Source organism: Globicephala melas, chromosome 4, assembly GCF_963455315.2.
Source record: "Globicephala melas chromosome 4, mGloMel1.2, whole genome shotgun sequence".
Lineage (NCBI taxonomy): Eukaryota > Metazoa > Chordata > Mammalia > Artiodactyla > Delphinidae > Globicephala > Globicephala melas.
Window position 1 is genome coordinate 144,300,974 of NC_083317.1, and position 15,737 is coordinate 144,316,710.

General features: G+C 39.4%; 1 protein-coding gene across 2 annotated transcripts in view; it reads left to right on the plus strand.

Annotated features, from left to right (window-relative positions):
• The window catches only part of RARB (retinoic acid receptor beta), a 782,786-nt gene that overhangs the window by 342,893 nt on the left and 424,156 nt on the right, over positions 1 to 15,737 (plus strand). The gene's annotated exons all lie outside the window — the stretch shown is intronic.

Below are 15,737 nucleotides of genomic sequence, written 5' to 3' on the forward strand. Positions count from 1 at the left end.
TGTTACTATAAAAATCACTAATGATAATCCTGAATTTAACATCGATTTTGGTTGTGAGGTCTTCTTTTGAATCTCTTATGCATTTCCTGGATACAGATAGAATCTGTAATTGTTTTCAACTTCCCAGGGACCTTTGCTACCAGTTCATACCACATAAGCTTTTTAAATGTCCTTGAACACTTTTGGCTCCTTCAGCCATTTCTACCTCCAGTCTTCTCTAAAATATTGGGTACTATAAGATAAAAGTATTTCGAGTTAGAATTCTTCAAGATCGATATGACTCATTCATAGAAAGCACCCATATTATGGGATTTTTTAAAAAAATAGTTCTGCCTATTTAAGGACAGGCTGTGGTAGCCAGCACGTCTTCCACCTTCTAGAAACAGGTTTCCTGGTTTGGCATCTGAAGGTAAAAGGCATGTGGATGCTGCATCAGGGCATCTGCAGCATCTTTTTTTATTTTTAATTAATTAATTTATTTTTATTTTTGGCTGCGTTGGGTCTTCGTTGCTGTGGGGGGGCTTTCTCTAGTTGCGGCGAGCATGGGCTACTCTTCTTTTTGTTGCAGTGCATGGTCTTATTGCGGTGGCTTTTCTTGTTGCAGAGCACAAGCTCTAGGTGTGTGGGCTTCCGTAGTTGCAGCATGCAGCCTCAGTAGTTACGGCACACAGGCTTCAGTACTTGCGGCGCATGGGCTCAGTAGCTGTGGCTCACAGGCTGTAGAGTGCAGGCTCAGTAGTTGTGGCACACGGGCTTAGTTGCTCCGCGGCATGTGGTATCTTCCCGGACCTGGGCTTGAACCCATGTCCCCTGCATTGGCAGACAGATTCTTAACCACTGCGCCACCAGGGAAGTCCCACCATCTTCTCTAAGTTCTTTCAGGTTCATAACTTGGCACGAGCTCTTCAGAGTTCTTCCTGCTGATTATTTCGCATTTTGCTGCTTTTTTAGGTGTTCCTCCAAATATTGGCTTGGTCTTAGAAACTTGTCCTTTAAATTACTCCCTTCACTTTTCTGTATTGTGGTCTTTTCTCCTTCCTCCTGCCTCCTTAGCTCACTGGGAGCATGGAGCTTGCTCTACCTAACTGGGATCCCTCAGCTCTTGGTATAGTGCCTTCAAAATGAGTAGGAGATGGATTTCTGGATGCCTGGGTATTTGGATAGATGGACGGATGAATGGATGGGATGAACAAACAGATGGACAGACTCTCTGCAGGGATGTTGATTGCAATCACAGTATTATCATGCCTGATATTTAGTGATTTGTTTTTCTTCTTGGAATGACCTGATTATAATTCTTCCCTTCTGTGTTTTGCATTTCTGGCCTGAGTATGTGACCAATAAAGTCTTTTAAATTGCTTAATAACATTTTCCCATGCTTCTCAAGTTGAAATCAAAAGTAGATGTAGCCAACGTAGCTTCTTGGCTATCAGGAGAGATGGAAAAAAAAACGTGTATTCAAACTATCTTGTTGACCCAGGTGCCAATTCAAACCCTGTTCACCCAACATGCAAATGATATAATGAGGTTACTTTCAACTAACACATGAATGGGCCTGACTAAAATGATTGTTAAAGCTATTAAAATTTCCCCCAAGAGCTAATTCTATAGCTCAGCCAGCCTAAAGGACAGCACATTCTAACATATTTCTATCCTCAGATTGGAAGTATATTTTGTAGATGTAGTCAAGGAGTTAAGACATGCGTATTAGTCCCAACCTGGGTGATCTAATCTTGCTTGAAAGATTGAGAATTCTTAGGTGGCTGCAACCCCTAGATGCCCACCAGCAAATCCCAGCAACTTTGGGCTTTTTTGGCTACTGATTTAAAGGAGAATGCAGAGCATAGTAAATGGAAGGGCGGGTGAGATCTTTATGCTGGATGAGCATCCCTGAACACTTGATCGGGCTCTCAGTATACAAATCCCTCACCCATCTGTTTGCAGATATTTTTAGAATTCTAAGAATTCTATAGAGCAGTGCTTGGCAAACTACAGCCTTCAGGGCAAAGCCAGCCCACCACCTGTTTCTGTAAATAAAGTTTTATTGGAACTCAGCCACACTCATTTGTTTACATACTGTGTATGGTTCCTTTCATGCTACAATGATAGAGCATATAGCCTACAAATCCTAAAATATCTGCTATCTTGTTCTTTGCAGCAGAAGTTTGCTGACTCCTATTATGGAGATAAGAGCATTGGGACAGGAATCAAATCATCCCAAATCTAATCAGGCTTTGTCTCTAACAGGCGATGTTAGCTCTTCTAATTCCTTTGACCCTGAAGGAGCTGGGCTATATTGTACCGAAGGTCACCTATAAACACAAGGCTGTTCTTTTCATTTCACAATTACTGGTAAAGTACAAGTTACCGTCACTACTAAGTTGACCCGTTACGCAACTGCTATTTTTCAAGATCAAAATTGGTCAGTATTGGCAATTTCATATAATTCAACCTGTAGAAGGAGAGTGTATGCAATTCAAAAAAAGAGGGTAAATAATTAATTACTGGGGGTTTTTTTCTGAGGGCTTTGGTGAGAGGGTGTTGAGTACACTTGGAAGATATCACTGGAGGGTGTCTGGAAAAGGGGCAGAAAAAGGACAAAGTACAGAAAATTCAGGCTGGAAACTCCAAAGTTGGCTGACTTCATACTCTGGCTAATACCTTGTTTAATTATTTCTTGCTACAGAGACAAAGCACATGAAAGAAGATCATTGAAAGAAGCCACTGTTACTATGTGGTCTTTTAGTTGGCCCTCCAAGAGGGAGTTGTCTTTGTTAAAGCCTGTGGTTTAGAAAGACTGGGAAACAAGGGTCAGGTCCTAAAAGTTACATACAGATTTTCTCTTGCTAAAATTAAACTTGAAGTTTTATTCTTATACTGAGGTTAGAGAGGTAGCCGAATTTCATCATCTTGACAACTAGCAAAACACATGCTTGGGTGGAAAGCTGGGTACCGTGGGAATCCGAAGGGAACAAACATGGTGGGGATGACTCCATCAATGGGGTCTTGTCCCTGTGTGATGGGATCTGGTGACGTTTCTTTCATAATCTGTACACACCTTGACTCTGCAGCTCAACCAGAAGAGAAATTCTCCTGCCTCATAGCAAGGTTCTTTCAGCACTGTATTATTTATAGGTTCCGGAACCTTCTACCTCAAAAGCAAGTGAGGACAATTTCCATAGCGGCTACTGATGTGACACCTGCTCCTTACTCTTCTGCCCTCCACTTCAGACTCCCTGGGCAGCCAGACCCTGGCCAGTTCCTAGACCAGAACGGGAGCCCTGTCTTCCTGCAGCACACACATCCCCGTGTGAGACAGTCCTTGACCCGACATCTTGTTTACAGTCATTCAACCGCCCTGAATTTCTCTTCCATAAACTAGAAAATATTTTTATTTAAAGAATAGTCTTTGATAACAATCATATTCAGATCTTTTCAGGATAAAAGTGGGGTATAAATTAGAAGGGCTGTATTACAAAGGGATGAAATCAGGGCATCTCGAGGGCCCTTTCAACTCTAGCAGGCAATGATGCTCTATGTTATAGCTCAGATTTTCTCCTGGTCTCCACGCCATTTGCAGGCAGACAGCCCATCTTTCTTGGTTTGTGCCAGTGGTGGATCCTCCTCTCCTGCAGCAAGGAGTACTTGGCTATTGGTATGACCGTTTGCGACCACGCACAACTCAGAGGGAATTCCACTGTGGCCACGTCTCAGAAATTCTGTTCTCCAGAACCTTCTAACAGAAAGGAGAAAAATATTTGCAGGAGAGAGGTGAACTTGAAGCATCTTCCATGTGGGATGCCCTTGTCTTTGCATTATGACTGAATTCTTACATCATGGAATCTCTATAAGCTTAGAAATGAGGAAATACATAAAAGAGAGAGTTAAAATAAGTAATAAGAAAAATTACCCATGAGGCTTAGAGAAAGTAAAGAGCTTGAGCAGCTAGTTAATTTGGAGCCAAATCCCAAGCTCAGGTCTTGGGATCGCAGAGTGCGTGTCCTTCCCAATGTGTTGGGCAAGGGGGCCAACTCAACCCCTCAGATAATCCCCCAGCTGCACTGCGGGTGTCTTTTCCACGGTGGTTCATGGAGTCCTTGGCGATGTAAGACATTTATAGGACCTCACAACCTCTCTGGTTTCACCAGCTACTGTGGGAGCAGCTATCATTTTTCATCGGGGGTATTGAGGGTGGACACTGCAGTGTTTCCACTCATCTGTCTCCTGTGGACGGCAAGCTCGTCACCTCCGACAAACACGACAGGAAGGACGCCTGATGCTCTGTGCCAGGGAACACCCCAAATTTAATGTTCCAGAGCTCGCTGTGAAAGTTGGACCACTGTCCGCCTGTCTCTCTTTATGCTCCTTTCATGGCTGCTTGTTCTATCTTATGGCTGCACATGTGCTTTTTATAGGTTGTTGTAAGCTGGAAAATATTAAGAGTTTTGGCTTCGGAGCCTCTCTCAAGATGATCGCCATTTAACGCCAGCATCTTAAAATGAGAGCTCTTTCCCCTGCTTCTTTACCGATCAGAAAGTGCTGTCAAAATCACAGAATTGGGTATTTACTTCAGAAAATCCCAACCTTCTAGAGAGACAGACTGTGAATCTCAGAATTACCAACAACAGGGCATAAAATGGGTCTTATTTCTATATCTTGTCTTAAAGTAAGAGGAGCCTTGTTTACACAGCTTGTCTAAAGCAGGGTGTGTGGCCAGATTGGAATTTCTTATTGCATGTGAAGGAAAATGGGCCCGGAGGTGTTGATCCTGTTTTAAATGCATGCAGATTAATGATAACTAAAACAACCCATTAATTTGTATTATCCATCATCCTATGCGCTGTAGTCTTATCTTCTTTCTACTGTGAGGTACATTTGTCCTTAAACAAACACAATGACCCCATTGGACAGGGATCACATCTAATTTTAATATGTCTGGGACTTAATATATTGCTGGTATTTAGTGAATGTCAAACATAATAGTATGGTCCATATGTATGTATCCGTCACGATTTTTAAGCCGAATAAAAACAAGGTAAAATGGACTAGAAGAAACTTGTTAGGGATTTGAGTAAACTCAATTAAAACAGGTTAGCCCATTTCATCTGCCTTTGGTCATTTGGTTTCTCTAAAGTTCTGAGGCTTAGAGATGTCAAAAGCCTTCACCTGAATATTTTAGAAATAGAGTTTAAGCTTTTAGCATGATTGAACAGTTTTAGTGTCTTGCATAGGCCCAGGGCCATGTGTGTATTATATTAAGAGACCGTTTCTTAAAGGGGCAGAGATACTGATGACTTCAGTGAAGTGCCTCTTTTCCCCAATAATAAAGAAATCTCTGTGTCATCTCCTCGACGTCTGTACAATTTCCCCAGACTTTGATTGAGTACAACATGTAATCCTCATAGTTCTAATGAGGAGCTGGGTTCATTCTGTTTGTTGAACTTTACCCCAAGGGGATCAGGAATATGTGAACATGAATTAGAAATGAAAAGATTATTGTTCAAGTTCATCAAATTAACTACAGTGCCCAAAGGAGAATCATAACTCTAGAAGTGTGGGGTTTTTCTTTTTTCGAAAGTAGTTTTTTGTTTTTGTTTTTTTTTATATCTTTATTGGAGTATAATTGCTCTACAATACTGTGTTAGTTTCTGCTGTATAACAAAGTGAATCAGCTATATGCATATATATATATCCCATATCCCCTCCCTCTTGCGTCTCCCTCCCACCCTCCCTATCCCACCCCTTTAGGTGGTCACAAAGCACCGAGCTGATCTCTCTGTGCTATGCGGCTGCTTCCCACTAGCTATCTATTTTACATTTGGCAGTGTATATATGTCCATGCCACTCTCTCACTTCATCCCAGCTTACCCTTCCTCCTCCCTGTGTCCTCAAGTCCATTCTTTACATCTGCGTCTTTATTCCTGTCCTGCCACTAGGTTCATCAGAACCAAGATGTGGCCCATATATACAATGGAATATTACTCAGCCATAAAAAGAAATGAAATTGAGTTATTTGTAGTGAGGTGGATGGACCTAGAGTCTGTCATACAGAATGAAATAAGTCAAAAATAGATAAATACTATATACTAACACATATATATGGAATCTAAAAAAAGAAGTGTGATTTTGAATAGAAAAATAGGCTTTCAGTCCATGGAGGTGATCGTAAAAACAGGACTGAATTTTCCTCTAAGTTTCTTCCTATGATTATTTCTAGGGAGAGCATGTTTGAAAGAATATATACCAAAAAAGACCAAGACTGGAGAAAAGAAAGGGATGCTTTAGAGTTTAGATTTGTCAAATAAATTAAATGGAGACATTTAAAAAGAGCATTTTTGACCTCATGAAAATTGAACCTCTGAAAACTGGAATGACAGCAGCTCTGAGTTGGCTGAGTTGGCAGTGAGATGTGAGACCTTTCATGGGTTCCACATTTCTGTCTTGATGAATTCATCAATCTACAACTCCTACACATTTCAGATGGGTTATTTTGCTTCTAATGATGATAAACCCATTCAGATGACCTTGAGTGATGGGAGACTAACCTCCATACACATCCATGTAGATGGACACGAGGACAGGTAGAATTGCCACCAGGTGGCTGCCCTCTGGGCCATCTTCAGGATGGAGTTCGGGTGGTCCCACAGAAGCTCTGATGATTTATGCTATGTCATTAAATTGATACAACTCCCTATTTTGTCTTTGTTTCTCTGTTTTTCTGCTTTTGTTCCCTCTGACATTTGAATGATTCTTGGTATTTTAAGTGGGAAAGAGAGGGGAAGGAAAGGAGGGAGAGAGAGAGGGAAGGAGGGAGAGAGAGAGAGAGGGAGGGAGGGATGGAGGCAAGGAAGTAGGGAAAGAGAGAGAGGTAGGAAAAAGACAGAGAGAGACTATAATTAACTGTGTCATTGAGCTGCAGGCCACCTCCAAGAGTTTGAGACCACCAGACCAGACAATGGCACCAGCCAGGTGGTACCGTCAGCTCGCTTGTTTTTTCACTTTGCCGTAAGAATAAGTGTTAAAATAAGTAGCTGCCATTTATTTAGTGTACTGCATGTATTACCTCTATCTGCCAAATGGAAAAGAAAAGAAACAAAGACTAAGGTAACCAACTTTCTAAGTTTGCTCCGACCAAAACTGTAGGACTGGGTTTGAACTCCTCTTGCTCTGACCAAAGCCAGTCTCATTTTCAGAACCCATGTTAGCCGTGGATATCAAGGTGATGCAGAGATTTTTAGAACACTGTACCTTGCACTCCTACTGGGTAGTCATAATCACCGAAAATCATTTAGATCTAAAACTCTGATTGCTCTTTGCCCTCGAAGACCTTGAATTTTTAAAGCTTTTAATATCCCTTCCCACCCATGCGCCTACTGTGCATACTTTTTTGGTGTGTGTGTGATACATGTCCTATTCTGCTGTCTTTAGTTGTTTTCATAGCTTTACTTCCTCTGTGCAACTGTTAACATGAATGCCTGGCACATAGTGGAAACTCATTTAAGGTTTGTGGAATGACCGAATCAATGGTTCTTGCTGGTAGAGGATTTTAGAAATTTGTGGATGTGCTTCTGGATATCACAGTGATTGACAGCACTGTAAGCGTTTTGTGGGCAAGGGCTTGGGGTATGGGCCCTGTGCAGTCGTTGCAAATCATGAAGAATTCCCCGATAGCCTCATGACTTCTGAGTGTCCCACCAGTCATATCAACCCCCCCAAAATAAATTATGATTAACTGAAGCTAAACTGTAATTCCACTTTAAATATAAATGCAAAATATTGTATGCTTTTATTGTATCTTACTTAGGGCTATAATTGCTGTGTAAATCAAGAATAGGTTCATCTTTGGTGTTTTGGGAATGTTTCTAAGAGGCTTTCAACTTTTCAGGAAATCGTGTCACTGATGACAGTGTTATTCTTGGTATTTGGGTCACCAGTACCACACATTTTTAACAACCTGCATTTGCAATTAAAACATTCATTGCAATTCTGCACAGAGAGACAAGCATCTTACCACTTCTTTATGCCCGAGCATTTACACGTTGAAATAACTATTATTTTATTATAAATGATTTTCTTTGAATTCACCCTTGATATTGCAATCAGGGCATTATATTATCTTCGTTCAAACTACATGTGTAGATGGGCTGTATTATCTATGATTTTCATTTTGATATTGTAAAGCAGGTGTTATAAAATATCTTGCTAAAAGAAGCGTTACATCCAAAATGTTGAAGATTACCGGAATGAATGGATGGATGGATGAATCCATGAATGAATCAGTGAAAAATAACTGACAATGTCAAATAAACTGCTTAGAAAGTAGATGTTCTAGCTGTTGAGAGGAGAGGGAGGAACTTTATTAGTTCAATGGACAGGGAAAGGTTTGCAAAACCAAATCCAGTGATTGTACCAGGCATGGGACAGTGGCATGGCACTGGGAAAAGCCATGTGCGGAATACCCAGGGAAAGAAGGTAGGTGTTTTAAGTTTCCGTCTTGGATGGTGTGTGGGGTTGACAAGGGAACATCCAGCCTTTGTCTCCGTTTCCTGATGTGTAACCAGAGTCCCCAAGGTGTACAAAAGGGATTCAAATGTACTTTTATTCATGAATTCACTCTTCCAGTATTTACTTAACACACGTGTGTTAGGTATTGCAATTGGCACTTCTGAGTCTCTCTGATGGTTTTCTGGGTAAACCCATCAGAGCAATTGGTTCTCATTTGTGTGTCCTGTCAGGTTCTATCTCCAATGAGACATCATTTTAGGATTTACCAGGAAAAACTTACGGGACTGTTAGGGGTTGAATTGTGTCTCCCCAAAAGATGTTGAACTCCTAACCCCCAGGATCTATGAACTGAATGTAACTTTACTTAGAAATAAGATCTTTCAGATGATGGAGTTAAAATGAGGTCATTAGGGTGGATCCTAATCCAATATGACAGTGTCCTACAATGAGGGGAAATGTGGACACAGAGACAAAGATACAGGGAGAAGTTTGGGAATTTTGGAGTTATGCTGGCACAAGATAAGGAACACCAAAATGTAAAATGCCCTTACATTTCAGCCCAAATAGCACATTCCTTCCATTTTCCTTCTTCTATCTCCATGAAGAAATCAAATTTCCCTACCATAACCTAGCACCCTATGGAGCTTACCTTTTTAAAACAGTCACAGTTCTAACTTTACAGTTGAAATTGTGGCTATTTCTTGAAAGTTTAGCTTTCTCTTTGGATTATAAATTCCACATGTACAAGAGAATGTTTTGTTCTTTCCACCATGCTGCATGACTAAAATATAGCCACCCAGATATTTTTTAAATATATGAGTGGATCATCTGGAGAGACAGCATAATAGCAGATTTGAGTGTGTCAAATGTGGCCAACTCACAAACTTGTGCAAGGTAATCTCTGTTTCTATTCTCAGAAAATAACATTTATTCCTATTTCTTTACATAGATTTTTATCCCATATAGTTTTCATTGACTAATTATATATTTTTCAATAAAAAGGAAGATAGAACTGCTAAATAAACAAGGAAAGCCAACTTTTAAGTTCATTATGGTCTTTTTTTATTGTAACAGTTGGATTCTATCAACCTGAAACTTATTACCCCTCAGAATTTTTGCAAAATTACATTTATTAGAAGTGATATAAACAGCTGTGTAGGGACTTCCCTGGTGGCGCAGTGGTTAAGAATCCGCCTGCCAATGCAGGGGACATGGGTTTAAGCCCTGGTCCAGGAAGATCCCACATGCCACGGAGCAACGAAGCCTGTGCGCCACAACTACTGAGCCTGTGCTCTAGAGCCCACGAGCCACAACTACTGAGCCCCAATTACTGAAGCCCGCACGCCTAGAGCCCGTACTCGGCAACAAGAGAAGCCACTGCAATGAGAAGCCCGTGCACCGCAATGAAGAGCAGCCTCCGCTCGCCGCAACTAGAGAAAGCCCGTGCATGCAGTAACGAAAACCCAACGCAGCCAAAAATAAATTAATAAAATAAATAAATTTATTTTAAAAAATAATAAATAAAAATAAACATCTGTGTAAGTCTCTCTAGACCCCAAGGACACTTTATATTTTTCTCTTATTACAAAGCCCAGAATATAAAGAAACCAGAACTCAAACCTACTAAGCAACAAAATTGACTTATCTTTTTTTTTTAATTAAAAAAATATATATATTGCCAATAAACCACCAGAAGCTCAGAGGAAGGCATGGAAGAGATTCTTCAGAAGGGGAAGCAACCCTGCTGGCACCTTGATTTTGGACTTCTAGTCTCCAGAACTGTTTACAGCACTTTGTTATAGCAGCCGTAGGAAATTACTAGGAACCCTAACTGTGCCTTCCTACCACCGAAGAAGGAAAAACTATGCTTTTGATTTCCCCCCCTCTAAAAATGTCTAGTAATTCAGCTATTTTCTATAATTTTATCCTCACAATGACTTTCTTTTCCTGCATTATATGGCTCCATTGACTTGAACTAATGAATACTATTTTAGACACGTATTTTTTTTTTCCCTTCATAGCCAATCTCTCTTGATTCTGGCAGCTACAAGTCCATGGTCTTGAGGCACAATGTTTTCAATGAATTTCTCTCTATGCCTTTTTGCTCTCTTTTGGTCTTTTCTTTGGATGCCAAACCCACACCCTCTTTTGTAACCCCCATGAGTCTTCCTTAATATTCATTTTGCTCTTACTTTTAAAGCCTTTCCCTCAAAACTCTGCCCATCATGGTCATATTGGAGTCTGTGAGAGTCTCCAGAAAAGTCATTCTTATTTCAAGACCATATTTCAAGTTCCAGTCATTGGGAGGCTACTGGTAGCAGTGATCTTATCATTATCATGATTGGTTCTTTATTATCTTGAACAGCACTTTGTTGGCTGTCTGGCAGTCTCTCTTCAGGATTTGTGAGCTGTAAATCTAATTGACTTTGTCTAAACTTCTGGAATTCTTAGTGGCTTCTCCCTCTTTGAACAGGAAAATTTGAGTGACTTCCCGTCCAGCCCCTGGCACCCTTCCTTCAATAATACACTCCTTTTATATCCTTGGAGCTAGTTTTGTCATACAATTAGTTCTGTACTCTGTACATCTACCTCTATTCGTTCTCCACATCTGAGATTTTTTTAGTTTCTTGTAGCCAAAAACCTTTCTAAATTGTTTTGAGACCACCTAAAGCTACATCACATGTAAGCTTTACTTAAGGCTTCCAAACCTCACAAAACTCTTCCCTGGTAAACTTTGCCTTCAGTGAAGTGGGTACCTGGGTCTCTGTCTTTCTGTGTCATAAGATGAGTCAAATTTAATAATATGAAAATCTGTACATATAGAGGTTTTTTTGTTTCAGTTTGTTGCCAAAATCTAAATAAAGCCGTTGTACTGTTTGATGGGAATGACCACTTTCCAATGAGAATGCATCTTCTTAATTTAATGTTAAGATTTTTGCCCAGTGCCCATAAGCTGGGTATTTGGGGGACAAGGACAGTGCCCTGTGGGTACTGATGACAGCAGTAAGTTATGTAGCCATTACTTTGTGGTGAATCGCATATCACACTGTGTACTGTTCAGAGACTTCCCCTTACCTCTAGGGGCAACAGTCGAAGACAAAACTATGGATTAGGAAAGGTTCATCTTGTTGAACTAAAAATGGTATTAATGTAGATAACTGGGGGGATGGTACAGGAGAGTAGTAGAAATGGAGCTAGAGAGTTTGTTATTTCCAGACCCCATCTGTATCCTTGAACAGGTTTTTTAACCTGTGTTTCAGCTTCCTGGTCTGTAAAATCAGGATAGTAACAGTTCCTTCAAAGGGGTACGATGAGATTGTCATCAACTGATAACAACTGATAACACAGTTGATTGTCATCAACTGATAACAGTGCTAGAACAGTAAAAACTCAGTAAATAATAACAGTCATTATCCTTACCTGTGCTCTGCAATCAGAATCTGTCCACTTATAAGCAAAATCCTTTGTTGTCACTGGACGGTCATGTTATCAACTGTCATTCTAAGAATTGCTTCCTAAATGCAAAGGTTTTTTTTACATACACATGTACTTTTCCATATTCTTTACAATCTATATTAGGCATACGGAACTTTTCACTTCACAGAGTTTATACCTTGCCAAGATTTTCCTTTAAATTTCAGAATTCTCCAGGAGGTGGTCTTGAGTTTGGGTATGGGAAAAGACTCTTTCTCATGAGTAACCATGGCCTGCGGAGTAATGTGTATTTATCACAAAGAGTTCACATCTGAGAAACGCATGTGCATCAGAGGTTGAAGGCTGTGCCCTCCTCTCCTCCAGGGGCTGCAGGCTCTGCAGGTCACTCTGTGTCTATAAACAATCTCTAATAATGCTTGATTTAATTTCTGTGATGTTGATAATAACATACATTTCTCAACCATGATGGTTTTGCTTCTGTTAATACCAAGTTACTCTAATGTTACTTGCTTAATGGTTATGAAGTTGACCAATCCAACATAAGATACCTAAAGAAAAAAATTAATCTTGACATTTTACACAAGTATAGCACGTCATGATGACCACATGCTTAAAAAGGAAGTTACCCTTCCCATACTTAGTAAACCTCTTTTATCAGAATAGCTTGATGGAATATTTGACAAAACAGGGATTTCCTTGGGTTCTGATGGCAATCTTTGAGACATGAAGGGACTTCACACCATCCCTGACCCCTGCCCTGACCTCCTAGAGGCAATTCCAGTATTTGTCTTTCATTTCTTCTTCACAAGAAGTCTTATTCCAGAACCAAAGCCAAGTAACAAAGTATGCATGTGCCACTATTAATATTGTCTTGTTCAATTCTGAATTCCCCTGGTAGGTTTAAGTAAATACACATTAAATAAATACGGCTGCAAAGGTTAACATCTCTTTAGCACCTGTCACCTTTTTTTTTGAGAATGGAAAACAGAGAAGTGTGTCCAGAAGTGGGCAAACAGAGAAGTGCTGTGGAGGAATGGAAAAGACAAGGCTTGTTGCTGGGGATCCAGCACTCCAGTTGCAAACACAACCAGCAGAGACAGAATATACAAAGAATATGGAAAGACCTTCTACATCGAAAGAAAAGGACAGATAATACAAACCAGGCATAGTCAGTAGACTTCATTTTTACCAAAAAAAATAATTCAGATGACCCATATCAATCTCGCATTGGTAATTAAGAAAATGCAAATCAAGACCATCTTGCAAGGTGATTTTATATCCTTTAAGTTGCAAAAATTAAGAAGTGTGATGACAATACCAAGTGTTAGGTAGAATGTCAATCAACAGATACTCTGAGATATGCTGCTGGTGAGAGTCTGAATTAGCGTAATTATCTTGAAAATGGCTTAGTGCTATCCTATAAAATGTAATATTCAGATTTCCTATGACCAAGCAATTTGTCTCTAGGTACTATCCTAGAGAAGCTCTTTAACAGAAATACCAGGATTCATGTTTAAGAATGGTCATTGTAGCACTGTTCATAAATTGTAAAAATTGGATACCATCCAAATATCTATGAGCAGACAAATGCATATTTCACTAATTCAGTAGTTTTCATCAATGAAAATGAAGTTATAGGTAACAACACGGATAGCTCGTAGAAACATAATATTAAGTAAAAAGGCAAATTCTTTAGGCTTCCCTGGTGGCGCAGTGGTTGAGGGTCCACCTGCCGATGCAGGAGACACGGGTTCGTGCCCCGGTCCAGGAAGATCCCACATGCCGCGGAGCCATGTGAGCCATGGCCGCTGAGCCTGCGCGTCCAGAGCCTGTGCTCCGCAACGGGAGAGGCCACGATAGTGAGAGGCCCACGTACCAAAAAAAAAAAAGCAAATTCTTCAAGGCTACATACAGGATGCTAACATTTTTATAAATCTAAAAGAAACATTGTTTAGAAAAACTATATGTTTGTAATAAAACTGCATTAAAAAATCAAGAGAATAATAAAGACCAAATTCAAGATAACAGATTTCTCCTGGTGTTAAATGGGATAGGCAAGTGGACAGGGTAGGCAAGGACCACGTGGTGGATGCAACTGAAGTGATAGAGTTCCAATTCCTAAATATTCATTTTACTAATATGCTTTATATAATATACGTATGTTACATTTATTTTTGTAGTTATTAACTGTACATTAAAAAGATAAAAGCTATGACTATATCCTTCATGTGTTAGAAACAGACAGGAGAAAGGAAAAGTGAAGAAAAATGGCAATAGCCTTGAGCAGAAAATTCACATGTTCATGTTACCAAAAAAGGCAAATGGCCAATAATAATATTTTTAAATTTTCAGTCTTCAAAGTAATTGTATGAATGCAAATTTTTAAAGAAATGCAAATTAAGATTTTATTTCTTGTTATGAGAAGGCAAAGATTTAAAAGAAAGATTCCCTTTGTTACTCAGGCTATAGAGAAATGAATACTTATATACAGCCTTGATGGTGAGAATGAAAATTGATATATCTTTTCTATGGAATAATTTTGCAGTAAATGACAAGGGCCTTAAAATATTCATACCAATGGCTTTGCGTTTTTGCTGCTGTGGATTTATTCATAAGAAATAAATGTATCAGTGTGCTTGGGAGAACACAGATATTAGCACAGACTTGTTTATAATTAAAAAAAAACTGGTACAATCTTCATGGCTAATAAAAAGTTACATTAAAATATAGAGAGAATAAAAATAATAAGCAGCCCTTTTAAATGTTGATGGAGAAATTAATATATTGACATGAAGATGTTCAATGGGGAAGACAAGTTACAGACTTAATAGAATTGTTTTAAATATTATTTTACTTTTTAACAGGTATATATTGTATATGTATGGAGGTATCTATGTGAGTTCAGGACAGAGTCTAGGGAGCATATTTATAGTGTTTATTGCTGGTCATGGGATTATCTGTGATGTTTTCTTTAACTTTATTCAGGGTCAGGACTGTCTCGCTTACTATTATATCCTCACTGCTAAGTCCTTGACACACAGTAAGTACCCACTAAATGCTGGTTGTGTGAATGAATGCATTAAATGACAACTCGTGGAATTAATTAAAATAAAAGAAAGGAGACCTTCTATTGAGCTACTTCAGTTGTACTCAACTGAAACAAATCTCCCACCTAAATTATCATCCTTTTCCTCCCAGAGCTGAGTATCACATTAAAGATATTCATGCCTGATTCCATTTCCAAGGAATTAACCCTTCACAGGGACATTTGCATTTTGAAAAATAGTAACTTTTCATTTAAGATCCTAACTCAGCAGTGGTAGAATTTCCAAAGAGGTAGACTCCAGATATACTGTAATTGTTATCAGCCTTGCTGTCTTATAGAATCTTATAAAATCATAAATCACCTACGTGAGAAACTATAAATGTTATCTTATTTTTTCAACAGCAAATGTGAGGTATTTTTAATTAATTTATTTACGTATGTCCTATTTCATTGAGGAAAATAAATTTTATAACTTACAAAAAAGCATACACACCACTTTTTAGAATTGTAAAGGAGTACTTTTGGGGAAAGAGAAAATAAGTATGAGGGAAATGGGTTGAAACCAATTTGAGGCCAGTGCATTAAAGTGCATCCTACAAGGCAGATAATAAATGTTGCCCAGATGACCTAAAAGCCTGTCCCAAGAAGACCGTCCACACAGTCACATGGCTGATAGGTTCGTAACATGAAGTTACCCAGCCACCCAGAGAACACACACAACTGTACCACCAGCTCAGGCCAACGAGACAGC